This window comes from Suricata suricatta, chromosome 5 (assembly GCF_006229205.1).
Source record: "Suricata suricatta isolate VVHF042 chromosome 5, meerkat_22Aug2017_6uvM2_HiC, whole genome shotgun sequence".
Classification (NCBI taxonomy): domain Eukaryota; kingdom Metazoa; phylum Chordata; class Mammalia; order Carnivora; family Herpestidae; genus Suricata; species Suricata suricatta.
Window position 1 is genome coordinate 29,809,756 of NC_043704.1, and position 12,295 is coordinate 29,822,050.

The window sequence follows — 12,295 nt, forward strand, 5'->3', positions numbered from 1 at the left end:
CACCCCCGCATAGGGCTTGATCTCACCACCTTGAGATCAAGAGTCTTGCTTCACCACTGAGCCAATCAAGCACCCCAAGAGAAAGTAATTTTAGACATTCAGAATAAGGGGATAAAGGTAACACAATGTGATAATTTTACAAGGATGAATAATTGTGTTTCAGGACAAAGGAAAATTCTGTCTGCTTCTTGAAATTAATGTTAGAGGGAGATAGAATGAGATTTAGGATCGGAGAAAGCCAGCTTCCAAGAGAAAATGGCCCAAAGATGATTCCTTGGGGGAAGTTTTAGCCTGCTCCTAGAATGGCTCAAACTGGGAGGAACCAGATGATTTCCACATAAGGGTTAGACTAAATGATTTGTCATAGAATTAAAGTACTGGGGGATGTCTAGAACAGTTTATTTGGCTTTCTTCCTCTCTTTAGACTACATTTGTCTGGCCCTATGCAAAGAGGAAGTCACAGATTTACTTTAAAACAAATGTGTCTCTAAAGAAATGAGATGGCAACTCAGGCCTTAGAAACTTTGTCTCACTTCTTCCAGCACTTTACACAAACTCCAGTGCCAATCTGGGGATATCTCATCTACAGCAGCCTCAGCCCGAGGGGCCCTTTCTCCATCTGTGCGTTGAAACTGCTCACTGTGTGGATTCCATGTGCAAGACCTTTTTGTAGAGTTAGTCCTTGCTTTTCAGATACAAGGAAAGGAGGAACTTTGAACCTGTGCCAAAAGAGGAGAAAGCCAGGAAGAAGACGCCTAAAAATAGCCTAGGCTTTAAATTCAACATTTGTTTTCCTTCCTCTTCTTGGAATCAGTCCCCTCAGAAAAGGCTGGTTCTAGTATGGGAGAGCAGACGGATTTCTACACACACTCAGCTGATCAGAGAGACACACAGTTCACTGATCAGTGGGAGAAGAGAGAGGTCCACAAAGTAATTTAGTAAACGTCAGGCCAACAGGCGTGTTGGGAAACTGGACTAATACCGTTTCCACTCAAAGGAACTGGGCGGAAATCTCTGGGAGCCCCACAGAATCATATTTTAAAGTCAAGTTTCTCTATTTTGAAGGAGGTCCATATGGTAAGACTGTGCTAATGAGACGGAAGGCATGAGAGGTTTTTAAGAAAGAAATGACAATTTTCATTGCTTCAGTACTTAAAAAAACAGTAAAATATTTAGATTTACCTAGGCAACAGAAAGAATGAAAAAAATGACCTTGACATAAGCTAAACATTGTCACAAAGTTAGCATTCTATCACTGAATTCTCATACTAGCTGAATTGTGAAATAAATATTTCCTTCTCAGCCCAAAGAAAATCATGGAGAGATGGAATAAAAGGGTGGAGCATGATTTATGTCAATATTCAGTTTTTTAGGTTGCTGGAAAGATTCATTTTTGGGTTCTAGTCTTACGAGGGATTCTGTTCTACTTTACAAGTGTTGCAGGCACACACCTCATCCTTTCTCATGGAGAGCTCCCTAGATCACGGTCAGAATCTCTGAGGCTGATTAGAAATAAGCCTGAAAGAGCTGCCTGTTTTCTATCACTATCTGGGCAAATGGTTGGCACCATGAGAGAGGGGAGAATTCTCCTCAAGGAAATTGTAGGTTATGTTTTAATGGGGGGTAAGGTATGAAGTAGATGTTAGTTTCATTGCTTTTGTTAACCTTGACATTAAAAATTGAATTAACAATCCTCTTCAGTTCATGGCATACTAGCATCATTTTGTGAAGGATCATTTTAATTCTATTTTGTTTTATTGATATCTCCCCACTGCTTCGTTTTCCAATACCTTTATTACCCACCATAAGTCATTTATGTGGAATAACATGAAAGTTTACAAATAGCATTTTCCTGTAAGTGATTGCAATACAGTTCCTTCCCTCCCCCTATATTTTTTAACTTATTATTTGTAGAGCATCTACCCACGTGAGCCTGTGCAATACTCACATGTTGTTCCTGACTTCTCCATGGTGCTTTGTTCTCTGCAAATACCGCAATTTACAGGAACTTGACTGTGATTAAGCACATAGACTCTGAGGTAAGATTTCAGGTTGAAGCTCAGCTCCACTATTTAACAGTAAGTCATTTAACATCTCAGAGCTCACTTTCCCATCTATAAGATGGAAGTGATGCCTTCTTCATAGGTTTGTCGTAAGCATTACAAAATTCAATCATGTAATGAGTAAGGCACTTAGAACAGCAAGAGCACAGGACATTATTACATAAATTATTATGATGATTATTACTTATCTAATTGCCTAGTGAACAAGATGTGGCTTACGCCATCTCCTTGCTCCTGTGGTCAGTACTGTGAGGAATATCTCTCTGAGGACTGGTTTATAAATTTCTTTTAGATCAAGAAATTTCAAATATTTTGGATTCAGGAGCCTATCACATTCTTCAAAATTATTGAGTACTTAAACAACTTTTGCTTATATGGAGTATCTCTATGAATATTCACTATATTAAAGATTAAAATGAGACCTAAAATTTTTTGATTTATTAATTTGTTTCAAGATAACAAACCCATCATGTGTTTTCATTGATGATAGATTATTTATGAAAAATAGCGATATTTAAAGAACAAAGTTTCTTTTCTAAGAATACTGGCATTATTTTATACTTTAATGTCTGGCTTAGTAAAAGATGGTGCAACTCCCATACCTACTTCCGTATTCAATCTATAACACTATATGCTTTTGATTGAAGTAGATGAAGAAAATCTCACTTCATACACATTATAGTTGGAAGAGGTGAATAAATTTAGTTGTTTTTCAGGTAGTTCTGGATATTTGTCTTTGATATAACAGCAAATCTCTGGTAGTTTCTTAAAAGTTAGTTGTAGTGTAGAACCTGAAACACTATCAGCAAACCTTTTGTGTTCCCTGAAATTCATTGGTCTATCTTGCATTTTGACTGAATCTTTTATAACTATATGATTGTATAACCGCATGATGTATTGGTTATTTGGTATATATTGGCTCCCCGAGCTATGAATATTTTCCAAATGTTGACACATAACATTTGCAATATCCAAAAAAATGTTTCTTGATATCACCATCAATTTCATCAAAAATTTCTTTAAGTATTGGAAAGCTGTCAAGTTCATAATGGGGAATACTGGTAGTCAAAAAACAGAACTTTCTCTAAAAGCCTTGAATTTTTCATTGGCAATAAACACTGTCAGTTATATTCCTTGAAATGACGGAATCACTTTATTTACTCTTGAGCAAATTCTGCCAGATATCCAAGTCTGAATAACCATAGTTTGTCCTCAGTCATTCTTTCATGTAACAGTTGTGTTCTGTGACAGAGTGGCAATTCAGCTTCAGTTTAGACCATTGTATAAGTGTTTTTCCTGAAAGCTGCTGTCATCTTTGTCATGCCGAAGTTGTTTGTGTAGGCTTAGAAATTCATCACACACAATATTAGAAATACATACTCAGGGGTCAAGATTTAATAATTGTACACACACACATTTTACTGTGACACACAATGATAAAGAAAGCAGTGACTCTTCAGACTTGGCTTTGCTACATTCTTTTGTTCTAGGGAGCCAGCAGTTTTACCCATGATTACTTTTGCCTCATGGGTCCAAATATTTACAAAGTGAGAAAGACAAGTGAAAAAAGACGAGGTACTAAGACTATTTATTCATCCGTGGTGCATGACAAGATTACCATTCAGGAAAGTTCTGAAGAGGGTTTACATTAAAATTTAAACTTAATTTTTTTTTGGTGTGTTAACTTTATTTTTTTTATTTTTTTTAGAATATAATACTATTTTTTTAACATATGCTATTATTTTCCATCATTTACAATACAGTAGTTACAATGACTCCAAATGGATAAGCAAAGTAAAAAATCAGAACCCCAACTTCTATTTCATATAATTAGACTTATACAGAAATTAGAAGGTTAATAACAACTAGTTAATCACCTAATTTCACAGCTATCTGAAGTGGCAATCATTATATAGCAGCTTATCTATGATACATTCAAGATAAATGATACAATTTATTACTTGCCCATAAGCTAAAACACAGCCTGCTTAATACCTTTCCTTAAATTCCACCTCTATACTACAATATGCTTGAGGTCCATGCAAAAAAAATTTAAACTTAATTTTAAAAAATAGAATTCACCTGTGATTCATATTCCACCCCAAGGGAATTATCAGCAATGGAATCAAATGTTTTATTGATAAATATTTTCACTGGGTCATTATTTATGTATTTGGAACAAGGAAAAAATGAAAGAATAATAGGACAACCTTTGAGTTAATGTATATATACATCCACATGATGCAATATTATGTCATGATATTTATGATAAAAGTTAACATCTGAACATCTGAACAAATAAATATATAATTACACAACTTTTAAAGGAAATAGCCTCTATATATGACAGCAACTATAAAGTATATGTAATTGGTTACATTATTCTCATTTAAAAATGTTAAACTATTTACTGTTTGCAAATAATCAGATGTTAAAAGTGGTCCCCATTGGATAGTGAGATTATGGAAGATTTTTATTCTTTATAGTTATGTATTTTCAAAATTCTCTATAGCAAACATGCATTCGTTTTCAAAAAAGACAAAAATAAATGTTAAATGAGGGATGTTTCTTCATTAGGCAGATGTGTTTTTAAATAGACCCATAATTCTTCAGCACATGGTTTTCACCTCCACAGCTCATTTATCAGAATAGGAGAGGAGGAGATGATTGAGGACCGGGTTGAAAACAAGACTTGAGCATGAGACCTGCCTGGGGTAGAGTTTCAGTTTGCATTTGTGACCTGTGTGAAACAGGCAAATTACTTAGCTTCTTGTTTCTTAGCCTCAGTTTTTCAGCCTAATTTTTACCTCACAGGACACCAAAAGTACTAAATTTGAAACTGAGTTAGAAACTAAATTAAAATGTTAGGCACCGAACCTAGCATGCAGTTAAGTACTCGGTAAACATTGCAAACATATTACATTTAGAGCCATACCTAAAAAGTCCAAAGGTTAGGGCCCAGCTGAGATTGGAAACTAGAAATGTAAAGCACAGCCAGTGAGCAGAATTATGAGGCTGTCTTTGCTGATTTGCTTATCCACACGGGAAGGAAAGTATTTGAAGGAATGACTGGATTTACACCATGTAGAGAATCTGTAAAATATTAAGATGCTAGAATTGAGAGTGCTTTTGAGTGTGTCACTGAGAGTGTCCAGATTGGATGGGGAAGTGACAGGGAACTGGAGACCACAACTCAGAGTATAAACCTTGACAAGTTATATTTAAACAATCAGTCACCAGATCACAATTCCAAATATGCCCTTGGAGGGACAGATAGAACAACTTTTCAGACTGCGGAATGTTAAAGGTGAACTTGGCTTTCTTTTACTGGGTCACAAAGAAACCCATGTGCAGGTCTGTCATTTGGAGTTGATAGCTTTATTCTTTATTGAACATGGCTACTAATTTTTTTCCCCTGTTGTAAGTATAACCAAATTTCTTTCAGAATTTCCACACTAATCACATTGGCCTTCAGCAGCAAAAGGGCAGGTGTTGATTTTGATAGGGAGAAAAATATTTTTAGGTTAGAATGTCTTGTTTTAATTTCTATTAGGTAGACACAGGTTTTTCTCTTAGGAAACTCAGACCTCAGAATCTGATAGTACAGAGAAAATTGCCAACCTTTTCAGTTCCACATTCTTCCTAAGGTGACAGCCAAGAGCAAAATGGAGTTAGAAGAACATGTTGACCTTAAAAAACAAAAGGGCCACTTATTTTACTAGCCAAATGAGTTAGCCCAAGAATAGCAGAGGAGTTGCAATTTGGGACAAGAAAACTTTGGCCAACCAGAGGCAAGTCTGCAGAACACAGGACAGGGGCTTGGTTTCATAAGAGAAATGAAGAAGCTGGAGGGGCTGTTTTGCTGAATTCAGGGTAGTGATGGCTTTTCATTGGCTGAGTGTGGCAGTTTCTCATTGGCTGGACTATTGACGGGCAAAGAGAAATTCTTCCTTCCTCCTGCTGCGGTATGTAAAGTAAATTTCTTCCAGTGGGATGAGGGATGCTTCTTACATGGTAGTGCATGAAAGCACCCCTTTCAGCGCCCCCTGCCTCCATTTTATTATTATTATTTTTATTTTCTATGACACCACTCTAAATGAGAATTCTTTTAGATATTTTTACAAATACTAGTCTAAATAGTATACACTCACTTATTAATTCCATGTATTAAAAACAAGCTTAAGTTGCTCTGCTTTAGACTGCGTTACAAAAGTTTAAAATCAACACCAGAGAAATTAATTAAAAATAAAACAATATTAGGAAAGATCTCAAGGTTCTAAGGATTTATTCCAAATCCATCATGTCGCAGAAGAGGAAACCAGGCGGCAAAGGGAAAGTTCAATGACTTTCCCACCATTTCAGTTAGAAGAAAACCAGGGCATAGGAGCCTGGGTGGCTCAGTTGGTTGAGGTTCTGACCTCCACTCAGGTCATGATCTCACACGGTCGGTGTGAGTCCCACATTGGGCTCTGCGTTGACAGATCAGAGCCGAGAGCCTGCCTCAGATTCGTATCTCCCTCTCTCTCTGCCCCTCCCCTACTTGTGCACTCTGTCTCAAAAATGAATAAATGTTAAAAAAAAAAGTTTTAAAAGAAAGAAAACCAGGACAAAGTATTAGATTTCCTTGAATCCAGGATTCTTTGTGTTTTTCCATTATACCAATGTGATACCCTTTCATTTTACCTCAAATGCTAAGGATTTGCAAATGTGTGAGACAAGCTACTGAGTCTGCTCATTTTTACGGCAACAATTTATTTGTGATCGTTTTTGTTTGACCCCAAAGTTATATGCTCATCATTGAGCAAAAATAAATTTCCAAATATTTTCCAGAGAATTTCTTCAAATCTTTTCTGCTTTATTTATTATGTATTAATTCTTTTTTTTAAGTTTATTTATTTTGAGAGAGAGAGAAAGAGACAGAGCAGGGAAAGGGCAGAGAGAGAGGGGGAGAGAGAATCCTAAGCAGGCTGTGCACTGCCAGTACTGAACTGGATGTTGGACTCCATCTCAGAAACCGTGAGATCATGACCTGAGCCAAAATCAAGAGCTGGTCACACAGCCTACTGAGCCACCCAGCTGCCGCTCTTTATCATGTGTTTAGCAAGCATAAAGTGACTACCTTCTATGTGCCAGGCATTCTGGTAAGTGCTGGAACTGTAGTGAATTATTGTTGTCCTCACTGGATTATACGCTAGTGGGAGAGACTGAAAAGAAACAAGTACACCAAGAAAATAAATAACTACAAAATGTACAGTGATATGAAGAAAATGAACAAGATGCAATAACAGAAAACAGTGAATCAAAATATGACCACTATTCCAAATTAGCTGGGGCAGGCTCCCAGGTTATGACATAATGAACACACACAATAGCAGGAGGCAATCAATTTCAGGTAGAGAAATACTATGGGCAGAAACCTAAACACTTTTTCTTAGTGTGTTTTTTCATGCTTTTTATGATGCAAATTACTTGAAAACAGACACTCTGCCCATGACTAGATACTGCTAAATATGCAGAAGAACTGTATTCTTTATTTCTCCATCTTTTCCCAACATTGCCGAACCATTATTTGGTTTCTAGAAAGACATCTATGGAGCAAAGTCCACATTTATCTTATTTAAATGAACATTTATCGAGCCACATTGCACAAGTCTGTACATGTTTCTTTCTGTACATTCTGCACATAATGCATAGTGCAAATCTATTATAGTATATTTGAATTTTTTTTTATCAAACTCATGTAGGATGCTAAAATAGGCCCCTGAAAACTTTAAGATCAAAATGTAATAATAGTAACATTAATGGTGCATTTGTTATATTTGTTGTTATATTATTTACATTTATAATCTAACTAAGTCCTTACAATCAGATCCAGGAATTTTTGAGAAAATAAATAACTGAGAAGAGTCATATGGCTGATCAGCCAAGAGTTGACCGGAAGCAGTTTTACCATCAGGCTGTTCAGAATGGGAAGTAACCAACCATGCAACAAAAGCCCCAAAGCTGTGACAGCTTGTGTGAAGTGTATTAACACAGCTAAAGAAAGATGGCATCAACAAAAAGGGTAAGGTTGTTATTGTAGACTAGAGTTCAGAGAGAAACACATTTTCTCATTGTATAAACCCAGTATTTCAAAGAGAGGACAATTCCTGCAAACTAGGAATATTGTTGTTATTTCTCTTTTTTTTTTCTTTCTGAATTTACCACAGTTCTGGTGAATAGTCACTTATTCATTCATCTGTTATTCATTGAATACCTATTACAAAGTAGACACTGTAGAGGTGCTGGATAAAATAACAATAAAAAAAATTTAATCCTGTCCACATAAAACTTAACTTCACATCTGGGGGCACAGGCAATGAATACATACATAAAGCAATGTTTTGATGTCAGTGCACTGTGGGGGAAAACAGTGAGGGGAAGAGGGAAAAATATGAATATGAGTGATGTTGCAATTTGTATACGGTGATCAGCAAAATGTTTATTCTCTGAAAAAAGATTTTTAAGCAGATAGCTATGGGAAAAGAGGAACAAGGAATGTGGTGTCTGGCGATATTCAAGGAAATTGGCATGAAAACTTGCAGAACAGGTGTCTGCAGTTTGGAAGAAACTGGACACTTTTCAGAATATCAACCTACACCGGCTCTTGATGGCACAGGGGACAACGTGGTGCGGACAAACAGGACCGTGACAACTCTAGTTTGAAGAGAAATTCATAAAAGTTGGATCTGAGTACAAAGAAGCTATAGAAGTGTTTGAATTGATTTGGTTTACTTCTATCGTTTTCATGCAGGTGGAATAGTGATAAATAAAAACTTCTGTCTACAGCCCAAAAACGTTCTCTATAGACATATAGAATAACACATCTGATAAGTAAGAAGAGCTTGTTTCATAGTTTAGCTGGTAGTATTGTTTTTTCCTTAGCGGTCCATGAAATAATGGTATGTCTATGATCATTGACATCTTCGATCCAATGAATTACAGTATTGTGAACAGCAGATGTGAAATTTAATCCACGATAAAGGTTTGCAAAGGAGACTTCTTATTTAAAAACAACAACATCAAAAAATTAAAAAGAAAGCTAATGTATTTACTTGTTTACTTTATTTTGAGAGAGAAAGAGCATGCATAAGCAGGGGAGGGACAGAGAGGCAGAGAATCCCAAGCAGGCACCACACGGTCAGCACAGAGCCTCACACAGGGCTCAGTCTCACAAACCATTAGATCATGACCTGTGCTGAAACCAAGAGTAGACACTTGACCAGATGACCCACCCAGACGCGCCAAAGCTAATGTCCTTCAAGTACCTAGAAGTAGAAATGATAAAAGCACATGTATTTAAAAGCTTAAAAAGGGGTCACGACAGACTGTGCACAATTTCTGCCCCTTTTCTTGTCTCCTCCTTGGCCAATGTTCTCCTACTTAGAAGTGCCATCAATCTTGAGCTATTAAAGGAAAGGTGATGGCTATGACACAAGAATGTGTCATTATCTTCTCATTAACATTAACAAGATGAATTTGTGGGGTAAGGGTGAGCCGTAGAGGCAAGAGTTTTATTAATCTGGCTTTTTAAATGCACATTAATGACAAGAGAGAAGTCAAAAAAAACCTTTGAAGTCTTCCAAGACTACCAGTCTGGTTATCTAGCCTTAATTGTAGTAGATCCTTAGAAAAATTTAGACATGGTTTCTCATCCCAGTGACTCATTGTTAATTGGGAGTTAATTTAAGGATTAAAGAGAAAAACGAATTATCTGAATTTGGACAAAATGGAAAATAAAGTGGAAGTGTGTATTATTTAATATGATAAATTTATTTCTTTGTAATAGCTAAAACAATCTACTTTAAAGCTCACCTTATTTTGAATTTAAATGTCACATGTATTTATGTTCATATTTGAAATAATTATGCTTATGAATATATTAAGCAAGTTAGCTGGATGTATTATCACACAATTTCATGAACGGAACAAACATAAAAAAGATTTTTAAAAAGAGCAAAGACAAAAATCACCGAAATCCCATCCTCCCCAGAAGGCCACGCTGTGGATGATTTTTCTGTGTTCTGATGTTCTCTATGAGCACCATTACTGCGTTTAACAGAAATTTTACCAGGTTACCTTTAGGTTTTTCCTTTTTCTACAATGATTTCCTTTTGCTACATTTTCTACATAATTATCATTTTATCTTATTTATTTTTTATGTTTATTTATTTATTTTTGAGGGAGAGAGCATGCACATGCTCAGGAGTGGCAAAGAGAGAGAGAAAGAATCCCAAGCAGGCTGGGCACGCTCAGCACAGAGCCCAATGTGGGGCTCGAACTCATGAACCATGAGATCATGATCCGAGCTAAAATCAAGAGTTGGATACTTAACCAACTGAGCCATCCAGGCACCCTTGTAGTTATCATTTTAAAATAACTACCTAATAGTCTATTGCTAATGTAGCATACATTTAATTTAAAAGTAATGGTGATTCTTCAAATTATAGATTATTTTCTAAGTTTTACTGTCACAAAGGACTCAGTCATAACCTCTTGGGCACAAAGTGTTTCTGTCCACTTCTTGTCACTACTTCCTTGAAATGAATTACCAAGAATTATTTGTTCAGGAGGTTGAAAAATTTCAATGTTTCTTGTTAACTTTGGCAATATTACCCAGAAGACACTATTACCTTACATTATTTCACCCGCTTCTACAACTCTCTTCCAGTTCTGTGAATAATAACGCTCATGACAAGACAACACCCCTAAAATGACAAACTAGCCCAGTTCAAAATACACCAGGTACTTTTCTAAGCACTTTATAGAGAATTGCAACGGAAAATTACAGATTTTATATTCAAATGAACTTGTGTTTGGTTCTTTATTCCACTACCGAGCTCAGTGACCTTGAGTAGTTTAGTTAATCTCTTTCAGATGAATTTTCCCAGTCCTACTACGCAATTAGTACTTAAAAATCTTCCATGATTTTTGAGAGGATTGGTTTTCTAAAGACTTGAGTTTTTAAATCTACCTATTCAACCTAACTGGAATTTATTTTTAATATGTTAAAATATGTAGATATAGTCCTTTTAAGTATTGTTCATTTATCACAACATTGCTTATTAAATATCTTTTGCCATTATTTAGTGTTATGTACTTCCTTATATTGTAAATTATCATAAAAATTGTATCTACTGCTAAAATTTCTATTCTTTTTTATTGACATATTTTTATGGCTGTCCAAGGATACTTTAGTAACTGCTGGATCAAAATGTGTTTCATTCTTTGGTAGGCTATACTTTGCTTACTAAACCCATGGTTTCATTTGCTTCACAATATTGTTTCATAGCTTTGCAAATTTGTTTTTTTTTTACCAGAAAATGCATTTCCTTATGAAATAAGTGTACAGGGTGGGATTTGGTTAAACGTATATGTTAGCTTCAGGAGTATTGATATGTTTTCAATATAATCAGAGTCAAATTGGTACGGTTTTGTCCCTTGGGTCTCAATGTGCCTAGATGAAATTTGGGGAGGCAGAGCCTTCCAGTGCTCCCATCGGAGTCGTTTGAATAAACTTTTACAACCAGAACAAAACTGGGTCTAATTGTAGCTACTGAATGTAATATATTAAATTGGATATTATTTGAAATGTGTAAGATGTTCATTCCAAACTGTTTATTACATTTAAGTATAAAATTTACAACTATAGTTTAATTATCAAGAATGTAATAATATTAGTATAGTGAACCAGGATATCCTATTTATAAAATAGAATGAGGAAGTTAATTCTGACCCCTGAATTAAATCCTGATTTAATTAAAATCCATTTAAATTTAATTACGTATACTCTGTCATGCTACTTAAATGAAAGATAATAACATTGCATTCTGTAAAGAATTTTGATTTATATAAAGGATTTAAATAAGAAATAAGGACACATTTACCCTAAATGAGTGGTCCAAATTATACAGTAAAATTTTAATATTTTAGGCACATGTTCATGAAATTTAAATTTGTTAAATAATAGTGATAATATTAACATTTTTTTAGTACTTCATTTTTGCCAGACACATTCTAAGTGCTTTATTTGTACTCATGTTATCTCAGAGTAAACCTATGAGGAAAAAACTATAATTATTCTCATTTTATAGCTGAAGAAATTGAGGCACAGAGAGAATCTCAGACCCTTTTTCCAAACTATACTTAACAAGTGTCTGAACTCAGGTTAGTTGTCTCCAGAGCCTATACTT